General features: G+C 41.9%; 1 long non-coding RNA gene across 2 annotated transcripts in view; it reads left to right on the top strand.

Moving 5' to 3' along the window:
• Positions 1 to 2,496, top strand: part of LOC138721781 (uncharacterized) — a 34,046-nt gene extending 31,550 nt beyond the window's left edge. The window contains exon 5 of one of the 2 annotated variants that reach the window (XR_011337614.1): positions 2,282 to 2,496. This is a non-coding gene — a long non-coding RNA (uncharacterized lncRNA). The remainder of the gene's footprint in view (positions 1 to 2,281) is intronic. The other variant, XR_011337615.1, reaches the window with a different exon arrangement.
• Positions 2,497 to 13,096: the final 10,600 nt, after the last annotated feature.

The raw sequence follows: 13,096 nt of genomic DNA, 5'->3' as shown, positions 1-13,096 counted from the left end.
GAAGTTACCCAATAACTACCTCGATAGTGATCTAGACTCTATGTTCAGAGATTACTGGGACATGGAAGCAGTCTCAAGAAAATAGTGTCTGGATATTTTTTCCTACTCTATTTTCACGTGGTGTTTCATTCTTAAGCAACATGCGAGTACATGCTATGTACAATGCTGTTGCAGTACCTACTGTTTTCAGATAAAATTTGCTGCACGTGCTTTCAGTATCCAACCAGGCCTACATCTCCTTGTTAGCTCAAGGCATGAGATCTGTCCTGGAGGAGAGACAGCTGCAGGCCATCAAGGCTAAGAATTTCCCAACTGCACCAGTCTGACCAGTTGAATGGTCAGGAAGACAGATCAGTTAGGAGCTCAGAGTTGTAATGGGGCTACAGGAGCAGTGTGCCTAGCACATTGTGCAAAGATGGATTTTCTGTATTTTCTTTCTCAACTCCAGCCATGCTTTGCAGTTTGGCTCAAACCTTTGCTTCCATGCTACGACTGCATATGCATGTTCGGAAGTTACTTCTTCCACATCTCTTCTGTGCTCTCTTCTCTCTTTTACTGTCTGCCCTGCAGCACTGCACAAGTAGGGTTATTCCTTATCTCCCGTTACACCTCTGCATGCTCTCCTGACGCCTTATTTCTCTATGAGAGCACTGTAAGAATTGTCCAGCTTCTGCTACATCAGTTAATCTCACTGTGCCAGTGGTGTTGCATGGCGGTCCTCCCTTGGGCTCCTCCGGCGGGTGTGTGTCGGGGGGGACCTAGTGCAAATAGTGGAATAAGTCTGATGTGGTTTTGCTCAGCTCCCATCATGCCTTCCTCTGACTCTGTTGATTGCATCTAACCTGTGCAACCTAGAGGCAAAATGTATTTGTCTTTCCTGCACTCTGGATAGCGATACCACTGCACCCTTTCAATGCTGAGATCTTCTAGGCAGATCCACATTATTATGTAAATTCTGCTCGATGAAACCTAATGTCTGAAGCCTGGTTTAAAGACAGGATGTCACAGCCATATGAACACAGATGTATGAAAGAGATAGATAGGCATCTTGTTTTGCATTAAGCATTTTCATGTTTCTCCAAAGAGGATATTCACAAAACCTGTGTCTGTAGATAAAAAAAACTGCCACTGCTTTCTGTGGAGCCTGACATAACGATTTGGCTCCAAGAGAAGCCAAACTGGAAGCATTTTTTCAACTATTTGCATAATTCTTTTGAGCTTTGTGAACACAAATAAAAGAAGTATTAAATCCAAGCCATTCTTGGTTTGGATTTTAGTACCCAAATCTCATTTAATGAGTTTTATTAAGTCTAGTTCTGCTTATCATATCCCCTGTTACAAGGACATAATTAATGCTGAGTGGAAACCAGGCTTCCTGCCCTGCAGAAGTTTTTTTCCATTGTCAGTAATGATCTGTCTGTGTTAAGACAAATACAACACCTTTCAGAGAAAGAGAGGTTCAACTTCACTCTTTTGTTACAGTGGTTTCACTTTGTGTAAGTAATTTCTAGTTAAGAAGAAGAGTGTGAGGAAGGTTTTAACTAGGGTTGTAACATTCTCATGGGATGTGGAGGAGCCTAGTTGGGTTTGCTTGAAGGAAATGGAATGCTTACAAGGGAGGAACTTGAAGGACTCCTCGTGTAGGCAATAGACAGATAAGGCTCATCTCAGATGTGGGAGTTACTTATAGCAATGCACTGTAAGATTTCTTTCATCCACTGATGACAGGATGCTCTCTGAAGTTTCACCAAGTTTCTCCTTGGGTTTAGAAATGTTTCCTCACAGAACTGGTACATATATTTTCCCCTACCTCAGAAAGTTTCAGTTTCATTTAACTGATGTTTTCCAAGAAGAAATACATCATCATACATACATCATCATACATCATACATCATCATACAGTTCCCTATCACTTCTAGATTACCCGAATCTCATTGATTTTACTGTTTAGAAAAGGGAGAGAGAGCTCTTTCTCCCCATCTTCTGTAATATGTAATATTGTGTAAATACTTCTTTTGTTTTAGCCATAGGTGACATACAAGAAATGGGGTCAACTTGGCCTCCATTACAAGTTTTGCTATTGTGTACTACAGGAACAGCTGGGAGCAACAGTAACAGTTCAAGCTCTATGGAAATAAAGCAACTTAGTAATAGGGAATTGTTCAGTTTACAGATACAAGCTAGGTCTCTCACAGTGTGGCCAGTACCATTAGTTCACTGCAGGTATGGTGAAAGTCTGGAGCTAATTAGACTGTTCTCTTGGTCTCTCGGCACTTGACAGCACAGCCCAGGATGCAAGGAGCAGCTGATACAGCTTCTGACAAATGACAAGTGCAAACATCAGGAACTAAGGTTGCAGTAGTGCAAGAAATTCAATGCTACTGTGCTTTGCAGGTATGAAAGACAGCTTTTCTTCTCATTAACTGAGCTGCATTAAGCAGTACATTCCCTCCCTCCATATACATGCACATATACTTTTATGTATAGTTCTTCAAGGAAAAAGAGGGAGGTGACACTTTGCTGTTCTTTCCATTACATTTGCTTTCAAGCTTCTGTGCCAAACTAAAGAAGAAAGTAAGAGCATTTAAGAAAGAAACCAGCCCATACCCTTCTCAGCAATGAGAAAGGTAATTTGTTCATGTTGCACCCATGCATTGTGCTGTACACAATCAAGAAATCTTGGAAGATAAGAACATTATGCTATCAATTTTGGTGATTTGTGGGTACTAGGCACAACAGAGGCAGTCTGCTCTGGAAGGGATCAGAGAAATGTAGCAGGCAGCAGGCACCACAAGCTAGATTTTCCCTTGAGGAACACGTCTGACACAATTGGCAGCTGATTTCTCCTGCTGCTGGATGTGAGCTGCTTCTGAATGCCTCCCTTGTGTTAGGGCTGGTACTGAGCTAAATGCAGGCCTGGTGCCAATGATTACAATTCCCATTAGCTGAACTATGCATTAACTTCAGAGGTTGCGGACCTCTCCATCGAGGGAATAGCTTGTTGTATGCATGCATTATTTTTCTGGAGGAAAAGGAGCTCTGTTGTTCGCCTGTTGTGCACTCACACAATCTGTTTGTTTGGCTTTCTTTTGTTCTTTAGGAAACTGGCACTATTGAAAACAGTTTTTTTAAAGCTCTGGGCCAGTTTTGTCACCACAATGTAGCATTTTAGGTTGTCAAGCAACATGGCAGAGGGCAGCTGTAGGCTGCTGGGAATGAGAACATACTCAGCAAAAGGCCAACAGGACGGCCAGGAAGTTTGCATCTACCTCTGCCCCACCATTTACATACACACAAGGTGAGAGGATACCCTGTGAGCCTGAGCAGAAAGAAAGGGATCAAAGCTGGGAAGACAATCTCTTGAAAGCTGTAATGGTTTATGAGATCTCCTTTGAAACCAGGACATTAACTGTGGTTTACAGTCACCTTTGCTCCTTTATCCTCGAATGAATCCTCCATCATGGACAGATTTTAGCTGTGAACTTGAACTGTTAAATCAATGAGCTCTTTATCTTCCTGAAGCCTAAGATACAGTCTAGGGCTTTAAGATGCTATTCAATTTATAGCTGTTCATCACGTAAAATCCTGGTTCACAAGTGGGAAAAGTGTGTCTTTAACAATCAACCAACATTTCATATGTTCACAGTATGGATCGCTACTCTAGTCAGTGTAGCCTAGAAGATTTAACTGGTTCTGAGCTCCTTTTCCTCTCCGACTTGCATGTTATTTTCTGTGCTATCAATATAACCATGTGTATCATCTCTTATCATTATGATCAGGTTGCTGTTTCACAAAAGGAAGCCAAGGAAAGGCCTGGTGAAATGAGGAGCTAGTGTCTGCTGCCGCTCTTGGGTGTCCTCACACCCTCCCACCACTGAAACAGATGACTTGGTCAATTTTTTATCCCTTAAGGTTGCTAAACAATGTGATGTCCACATATAGGGAAGTTCAGAAGGAGGATCCGGGGAACTACAGGCCTGTCAGCCTGACTTCAGTGCTGGGAAAGGAGCAGATCATGTTGAGTGACATCATGCGGCACTTATGGGATAACCAGGTGATCAGGCCCAGTCAGCATGGGTTTATGAATGGCAGGTTCTCACAGTAGATAAGAAAAAGCCTGTGGATATTGTCTACCTAGATTTTAGAAAAGTCTTTGACACCATTTCCCACAGCATTCTCCTGGACAAACTGGCTGATCATGATTTGGACAGACATACTCCACATCATTTGAAAAACTGGCTGGATGGCTGGGCCCAGAGAGTTGTGGTGAATGGAGTTAAATCCAGCTGGTGGCTGGTCATAAGTGGTGTTCTCCAAGGCTCAGTGTTGGGGCCAGTTCTGTTTAATATCTTTATCAATGATCTGGATGAGGCCATTGAATGCATGCGTAGTAAGTTTATAGATGACACCAAGTTGTGCAGGATGGTTGATTTGCTTGAGGGAAGGAAGGTGCTACAAAGAGATCTGAACAGGCTAGATCAATGGGCTGAGGTCGGCTGTACAGTGTTCAACAACGCCAAAAGTCAGGTCCTGCACTCAGGCCACAACAACCCCATGCAATGCTACAGACCTGGGGACAAATGGCTGGAAAGCTGCCCAGCAGAAAATGATCTGAGGGTGTTGGTCAATAGCTGGCTGCATATGAGTCAGCAGTGTGCCCAGGTATCCAAGAAGGCCAATAGCATTCTGTCTCCTTCTCACAACATGAAAGCCATTGAGGTGCTGGAGGGTGTTCTGAAAAGGGCAATGAAGCTGGTGAAGGGTCTGAAGTACAGGTCTCACAAGGAGTGGCTGAGGGAACAGGGGCTGCTTAGTCTGGACAAAAGGAGGCTGAGGGGAGATCTTATTGCTCTCTACAACTGCCTGAAAGGAGGTTGCCATGAGGTGGATGTTGGTCTCTTTTCCCAAATAACAAGTTATCGGGCAAGAGGAAATGGCCTAAAGTTGTGCCAGGGGAAGTTTAGGCTAGATATTGGGAAATATCTCTTCACTGAAAAGTTTATCAAGCACTGGAACAGGCTTCCTAGGGAGGTAGTGGAGTCACCATCCATGGAGGAGTTTAAAAGACCTGTAGATGTGGTGCTTAGAGACGTAGTTTAGTGATGGACTTGGCGGTGTTAGGTTTAAAGTTGGACTCAATAACCTTAAGGGTCTTCTCTAACCTAAATGATTCTATGATTCTGTGATTCTGTAAATATCACTGTTGATTAAGTTATTCAGGAATGAATCATGATTAGACCTGTTTGAATAAAATAAGGTGAAAATTCCTTTCTCTCTTCCTTCCTCTTTGGGACTCACTACGACCCAGGGCTTCAGCAGAGGTGAAGGCTCATGTATGTTTGGCATGGCACAGACCATAAAGATTTTATCATCTAAAGAGATAAACAAATAAGGAACAAGAACAGCATTGTCTAACCTTTTCTGCACACAAGGAACAAAAGCAGAGAAAAGTCAATGCTTTACTTGAAGTTTGCATTTTGCCTGAAGCCTGCATCATACTGAGAAAGAAATGGAAGAGCCCTTGAATTCCCCTTGAAGACCTTTGCCATAAAGTTGTTCTTATATTTAAAAACCTTGCTGCTTCAGAAAATGATTAATTGCTTCTCTGGAGGTCTGACAGCCAAGCATACTGGTAGCATAAAAACGTAACTCTTGCATTTGTGAAGATCTGCTCATTCTCACTGGATCTGAGGTGGCAGGCACATGTCAAGACTTCAATTTTTTGAGGAAGTTTTAAGTTCCAGCACTCTCTCTAGCTGAAAACTGGCTTAAAGGGCCTATTTAGGTACCTAGAAACTAGGAAAATGTTTTGCAGCAGAAATGCAATTGCTTTGCGATTTCTCAACACAAAAAAGCCCAGTGGGGAGGGGAATGATATTTTGCAGAGAGGAATGTTCATTCTAGGGTATTGTAAGGTTCTGACTGCTTTGCAGGTTACCTGCTGCATCTCTCACTGCTTTACCCACATATCTGCTCAAGGAGAAAGGAAGAGCTGGACCACTCCTTTGCTTCCATCTGGAGGGAATAAGTTGAGTTGTCCTCTCATTTCACACCTTCTAAAAATCACCTGCACTCCCCCAAAGAGCCCTTCTAGTGCTACATTGGAGGAAACAAATGGGAATATCAATGTGTTAAATTGCAAAAGCAGTAGGCAGAAGAAGTTTTCACAGCAGAAGCAATTGAAATCTAACTTTAATGTTGTGCTTCCCATTGACTCCAGTCTTATCTCAGATCTTTCTAGAAAGTGTTCAGCTCTGTTCAGTTCCTGTGCCTATATGCTAATGCCATGACCTCATCTGCATTTGACGTTAATTCTTAATCCCATTCCTGTCATCTTCATTGTATGATCCAGCCACATCCCACTCCTCTTTGACACTACAGAATGGCACTGCATCACACTCTGCCTTTAATACTACCACCACATAATCTATCTTTTCTGTGTCTCTGATCTCTCAGATTTATAATTATTAGCCAGAGACTTTGCCTTTCTTTTTACCCCAGGACAATATCCTTTCCCAGTTTCAACAAACTTATGAATCTAGGGTTATACTTTAAACTAAAACACAAAATCTGTAGAAAGTTCTGGTCTGGCTGTTCTTGATAATGATTTGTGGTAATGAGCTTATATTTATTATTTGGTTTTTCTCAGCTCCAGAGAGGGCATCATTTATTCGTGGTTTTGTATCGTCAAGATCTGATTTTGTTTTGGATTTAACATTTCATGGCTGTATTTAATAAAGAGACTTTTTTAATGCTGTTCTGAGGATTTAATCATAAAACTCCCCCCGTGAATGTTCAGTGCTGGTGGAATTGACTTTCTAGGCTGAAAGGCAGGAAATTCTCTGCATAGCAGACCTTCCTTTATGATATTAGCAGTGATTTGCAACACAAAATTCTTGTCTGTTTCATTTCAGACCTCCTCCTACAGTAGCACTTCTATCAGCATTTTCTGTTGCTTAACTGCAAGTCATGGCCTTAGTGTTTGCATTGGCTTCATGCCACTGGAGCTTGCACTGACAGCTAACAGATTGCAAAAACACAGAACTGATGGAATCTTTGAAAAGTTTCATTTACCAAAAGGGTTATGATGCATTAGCCAGCAAGAACTACATGCTTATAAGCTGGTATAAACCAGAACAGATTCTCTAAGGTAGGTGTAGCTCTAGTGATTTACATCAGTAACTGCCCTAGCAGCCACAAGGAAAATTAACAGTCTATATTTTATAAGGTGCAACAAGAGAAAGAAGTCATAATCACATAAATGGCTTTTCATGCTAGCTTCTACGGACTACTGTGTCTACATGTTCCTCCCTCTGTGGGCTAGTGTGAGCAGCACCACCTTGACTCGTGCCTGAGGAAATGAACAAAAAATCCCTTGTGTGTTGTCTTGAAAATTTTGAGAAAAATAAGTGGCATCTGTAATTTTTATGTAGTGCAACACACATTTGACCCAAGCAGCCTAGCACATTAGTTCTGTGAAGTCTTCAATTAGAAGAGTCCATGGTTCAGCATGGCTGGGCTCAACTGTGAGCATGTTAACTTTGCTCTGAGCCATATTAACAGCCCCAGTTTCAGTACCTAGGCTATCTGTACGGTGGCTGGGGAGAAAGCCTGATGTCTGAGAATGATTCACATAATAGAGGCTGAAACATGGAAACTGTCTAAGCTAGTCCAGAGGAAATACCAAGAAAAAAGGAACATATAAAATTTTTTGTCTCTTTGGAGCTTAAAACTAGTGGGAGTTATTTGTCTCTGCTTAGTTATTCATTGTAAATATGAATCCTCTCCTGACTTTTTATATCTAAAACAGGAGAGGGATCTCTTCTTAGCTAATTACTGTATTCAACTATGATCAAGTACCTGGATTCAAATATTTCTTGTTTCTCAGACAACATGAGCTTTCATTTTTCATATGAGCCTTGTGAATAATGAAATATCAACGGAATGTAACTTGCTTCAAGTTATAAAGATAGGTAAGTAGTAAGACCTGCAGCTCGTATGAATGCTGTGATGATGGCAAGAGTCACTTTTGCATTCCTTCTGTCTGTCACAACAAATATTTAATTGCCTCCTGTAGATAGTAGCAGATTTAGCAAAAGAGTTGAGAAGTTCCATCTCAGAAGATCCTGTAACTCAGGACTTAAAGTTATCTCTTACGGTACAGATCTCCTAAGGCAAAGAAAGGATCTGAGACAGGATATCTTATAAAGCAGGCAACTTCTCAAACAATCAAGTCACAGAATAAAATATGTGCCCCATCTGCTTCCTGATTATGGGGAAAAAAACCTAAAATGTGCAACATGGAACTTGAGAAATCATATTTTTTTAAATATTAAGGAAAGTCTTGATATTTTGTTTGAAATATGAAATAGGATGTGAGCAGCTCAATATTTTCATGGTAGAAAAAGGCATACAAGCATTTAAGGAGCTGCACAGGGGAAGCTTAGGCACGCAAAGAAATCAGATATCTGCAAAGCTGCATGGGCAGAATTTAATTTTTGGTTATTTAAATGTAGATCTGTAAAGTGTCAGCTCAGCATCTAAGTGACCTCTTGCAAATGTGACCTTAGGCAGCTAGATCAAGGTAGCAAGGGATGTCTAGGACAGAAAGACAACTAAAAGATGCCTCAAGATCCCTTCCAACTTACAATTCCATTGCACTGTATGGCCATGTAAGGTTCATCCTCGCTCTTTGTTGCTTTGAGGGCTAGTGAGATTCTGACATCCAGACTGTCGCTGCAGGAAGTTGTAGGCTCAGCTGATGGGCTGGCAAGAGTCATCATGGATAATGAGGGTCAAGTGCCCGCAGTCCAACTTCAATGGAACTTCTTTTCTTCTTCTGGGAGCTTATGTACAGCTAATTTTTTTCCTCTCTTTGTGCTCTTAGTTTTGAGGTACTTATTAGCTTTTGTGGAAGATAGTTTCTCTTATTGGTTAATGGCACTGGTGCTGTATGAACTGCTGCAGTGCCAGAACAGGGCCTTATACTTTGGACGGAGGAATGGATCAGCTCTTGGTTTCTAGCCCCAGCTCTACCATCAATTCATTCAGTGAGTGAGTCACTTTGTGTGTCTCCATTTATCCATCTCTATGGTGGGAAGGAGACCAATGTCTGTGTCATGCACCCATATTGTTCCACTGTGCTGGCATCCTAGCAGGCAGATGGGCAGGGCTCTGGCTTGCAGAGCACAGTTTCTGATTCAGAGGAACTTGCCCCTATATATACTTTGTTTTGAAACTGAATCAGGGAAAATATAAAAAAAAAAATGATAGAAGATTTGCAAAGAACTCTCACAGCAATTGAGGCATCAAGGCAGACTGGAACCCTGCTTTGGGTTTGGTAGAAGCTCATCAAAGCAAAGCCAAACTGACATCATGAGCTGGTATTCTCCAGGGAAAAAGAGATTATCTTTCTTGGAAGACCCACAGGCTGCTGATCCTGGATCACCCATGGCATCGTTTCTCCTTCTAGTCTCTTTTTAGATTATAAGTGATTTCCCACAGTGAGCTACTAATGAGGACATAGAGGCATCTCACCTGAAGCACTGGCCACTCCAGAGTATCTCCTGGGAAATGCTGTTTCTATACTCCCAGCCTGTCGAAGTTATCTTTTCACCAAGACAGCATCTGTGATAGGAAGGAAGGGCAGCTTTGGAGTACCACAACTAGCTCTCTGCTCTCACTGTACGTGGACAGCAGAAATACAGCTGGCAGCTTTCTGTTCCATCTTCACCCACCCCTCTACTCCCTGCTCCCTGCCAGGCTTCTTAAAAAGACTGCTTGGGAGTAGCACTGTGTACAGACAGTCACTGACAGCATCAGGGTGGAGGTTTCAAATGGAAAAGCTTCTCCCTTGGTATCTAGTCACCAACAGTTGCATAAATTTTTTCTTCAAACTGCCTGCCAGAGGCAGCGATCAGTCATATCTTTCCTGTGCTTGAAAGGACTCAGATACTGGGAGCACTGGAGGACTTGTAGCTCCAACACCTAAATTTTTAAGAATTGACTAAACATAAATATTCACCTTAGCATAACTGTGACAATGTCTAGCAGTACACTGATTTAAGACCTGAATATAGACTGGCTAGCAGACCAGCTCTCATCCTCCTAGCTTCAGGGCATGATACTCTCTCCTACCAGATGCATCTTCTGGATGAATTCTTCACCATAAACCTCTTCTGCTTGGTACTTCCAAAGTAATCTGGGACCATTTAATATTTATAAATATTGAGGATTTCTACCCTGCTTCAGCATTGATTATAGTTGCAGTGATTCAAACCTCCAGCATAGGCAGAAACTGCCTTGAGCGGAAGCTGAGCAGCTATATAATAAAATACAGTCATGAGATGAATAGAAGCTGTATCGTTGAAATGCCCTGAGCATGCTTGAGAGATTTGTTTCCTGGCTTCATCTGGATGGCTTTTTAATAGGGAAGATGTGTACATACATTCATCCTGCTGAGGAAAAAAAAATCTCATTTTAAGGGTAAAAGGGGCATTTACACTTCTTGAGGAGATGCCAAAGGGAAAACATTCTTTATTTTACATGGACCTGTTATATTCACAGCTGCATTTCCTGTAAGAAAACAGATGTGAGTGCATCATTCACAGTCTTAAAGTCAAATTTGTCCTAGACTTGTGGTGTACACACAGAGGAAGTCAAAGCCGAAACGTCTAAAGACTGCACTGTGGGGCCTTGAACCACAGATGGAGAGAGTTTGTATCTAAGCTCAGGTAAGGAAATAGCTGCTAGAGAAGATTCTGTAGCTGAACTCAGAGAAAGAAGTAATAATTTAAAGAATTGCATTCAACATAGCTTCAGATCAACATTTCCAGGGTATGAAAAAGGAGAGATCAGTTATCATTTTATACCTTCTTGTACCTTTGACACATATCCCAGTCTTATCACATCTTTTCTGTTTCCCTCAGCCGCTGCTCCTCTGTTGCTCCTAGGGTGCTTGATCCATAGGCTGAAGATGGATATGAAGATTAGGGAAGGAAGTTCCTGGGATTCTTCTCCTCTTGCTTTCTAAGCTGGTTATATAAAGCAGTGACAATGAACAAGCAGAAAGCAAAGCCATCCTGCAGGCCTCTTTCTGCAAACAGTTCCAATTCTGGTTTAAAGGGAGATGGAGACTGTCTGGCCTCCTTCATCCTCTCTCACCAATTGCCATTTCCTTAAATGTAAACAGTGAAATGATACAGCACTCAAAAGAGCTTCCACCATACAAAATGTGTTCCTTTGTCACTTAAATTTACATTTAAGTAGATTTAAAATTTTCTAATTGTCTTTAATTTTTCAAGCCTGCAATGCATATCCTATGTGCTGCTTCTCCCTTGCCTACCTCCCTTTGAAACATCTTGTTCACAGACCCTATTAACATTAAGATTGTCAGGCCAGGGCAGCTAGGCTGATGTAGTTAAGTTAACGAAGCCATGTATATCCACTGTTTCTGCTTGCTAGAGAGCTTCCTCTAAAATGATTTACTAAATTAAAATGTACATCCTCAAGGCCTCCTTACTGGTTGACTTCTTTCCAGTAGGAGTTATACAACAATGTCTTTTCCTCTGCAGCTGGCAGATGATGACCCCCTTACTATAGTGCAACTTGCACCTTCTTGATGCAAATCACCTTGATACATATCATCTCAGAATTGGCCATGCTGATGACTGGATCCACCTCCTTCAGAAAGCAACTCATATTGACCTAAGTGACGTACCTAACCTAAGTAGGAATAACCATCCTCTTGTGACATCTGCCTTCTCTTTCCCCCTCCCTAGGGAACCTAAAACTAGTTTACTCCAGCTCCACAACTTCTGGACAGATAAATATGAGCAAGCATGCTTTAATCTTGCATATAGATCCATCCATAATAATTTATGTTAACAGGAAGAGTATAAAATGAGAGAGATAGCTAGCAAACCTCTGCTTGAATTATAACTTTTGTCATCCCTTGGCATGTAAAATACTTTCTTGCATTCATTGCTGTTCATGTGGGAGTAACCTGAAACAGTCCGAGCACAGGAAAATCTGTACGTGTAGGAAAAGAAGTGGAGTCGCCTAAAGCAAGACAACCTTATTTGACCTTCCTTCTTCCTTTACAGCTGGTGTTACTTGAAGCTGGGACAGAGAAGAATGAGGGGACTGAAGCTAAGGCCAGACTTTGGCATGAGGCAGACAGGAGCTGAGCAGGTTTTCTCCATGCTTTGCTGCCAGTGTCTGTTAATCCTGAGCCACAGTGCCCTCTGTCATTCCAGTATTTGGTCCTTTCCATTAATTCTTCTATTTATACCTTCTGAGCTTAAGTCTCCTTTCTTATATGCCAGTTTTACACCAGCGTAAACTCATGGATATCTGTGAATTTGTTCCTGGCTTACCTATAAAAGAGGAGAATTAGACTCATCACTTCTAGGCACCAAATGGAATAACTCCTATCCCTTGATTCTACTATTCTACTAAATAGTCAGTGTATTCCTATTTTTCATCAGCCTGTTCCAACACACAGCCACCTGTTGTTATCCCAGTGCTGTATTCCCTCAAAGTACCCCTAATGCTACTGATGAAGCTGTACCAGGGATGGTACCTACCTGCAGCCTCCTCCCTGCTGGGTCACTCTGAGATAAAAGCTTCCAGTGTTGTCTTTCCTGTGGCAAGTACCAACTAGATGACTATCAGTAGCCATTTTGTTCAGCATCGCCTCTCCACATTCAGCCTGGCTACAGTAGATTTTCCGTAGGTTTGCTTACTGTTCCTCATAGTACCGTTGACGAGAGCCAGTTAAGGATTTGAACCTTCCTGTTCTCTGCACCAGTCAAGCAGAAGAAAAGGCCAGGACCTGTCTTGCAGAACTGAAGTCTAAGTAAGTGCAGCGTTATATGTCCTTAATAAAGGAGTGATTATATGAATCACAGTAGCAAAATGTTCTTGCAGATCAGATGCCCCACTCCCTGACTTAAGTATCCAAGGGCAGCTGTACATCATTCCAAAGAAGGCTTTTGCCTTAGACAGAGGATAGTGTATAGCTTACTGTGTTACAGAGGAGTAGGCACAGGGCTAAGATACAAGATTCTTTAATGAAGTTACTTGTGGCTGTTTA

Source organism: Phaenicophaeus curvirostris, chromosome 1 (genome assembly GCF_032191515.1).
Source record: "Phaenicophaeus curvirostris isolate KB17595 chromosome 1, BPBGC_Pcur_1.0, whole genome shotgun sequence".
Classification (NCBI taxonomy): domain Eukaryota; kingdom Metazoa; phylum Chordata; class Aves; order Cuculiformes; family Cuculidae; genus Phaenicophaeus; species Phaenicophaeus curvirostris.
This window is presented reverse-complemented; position numbering and strand designations above follow the sequence as displayed.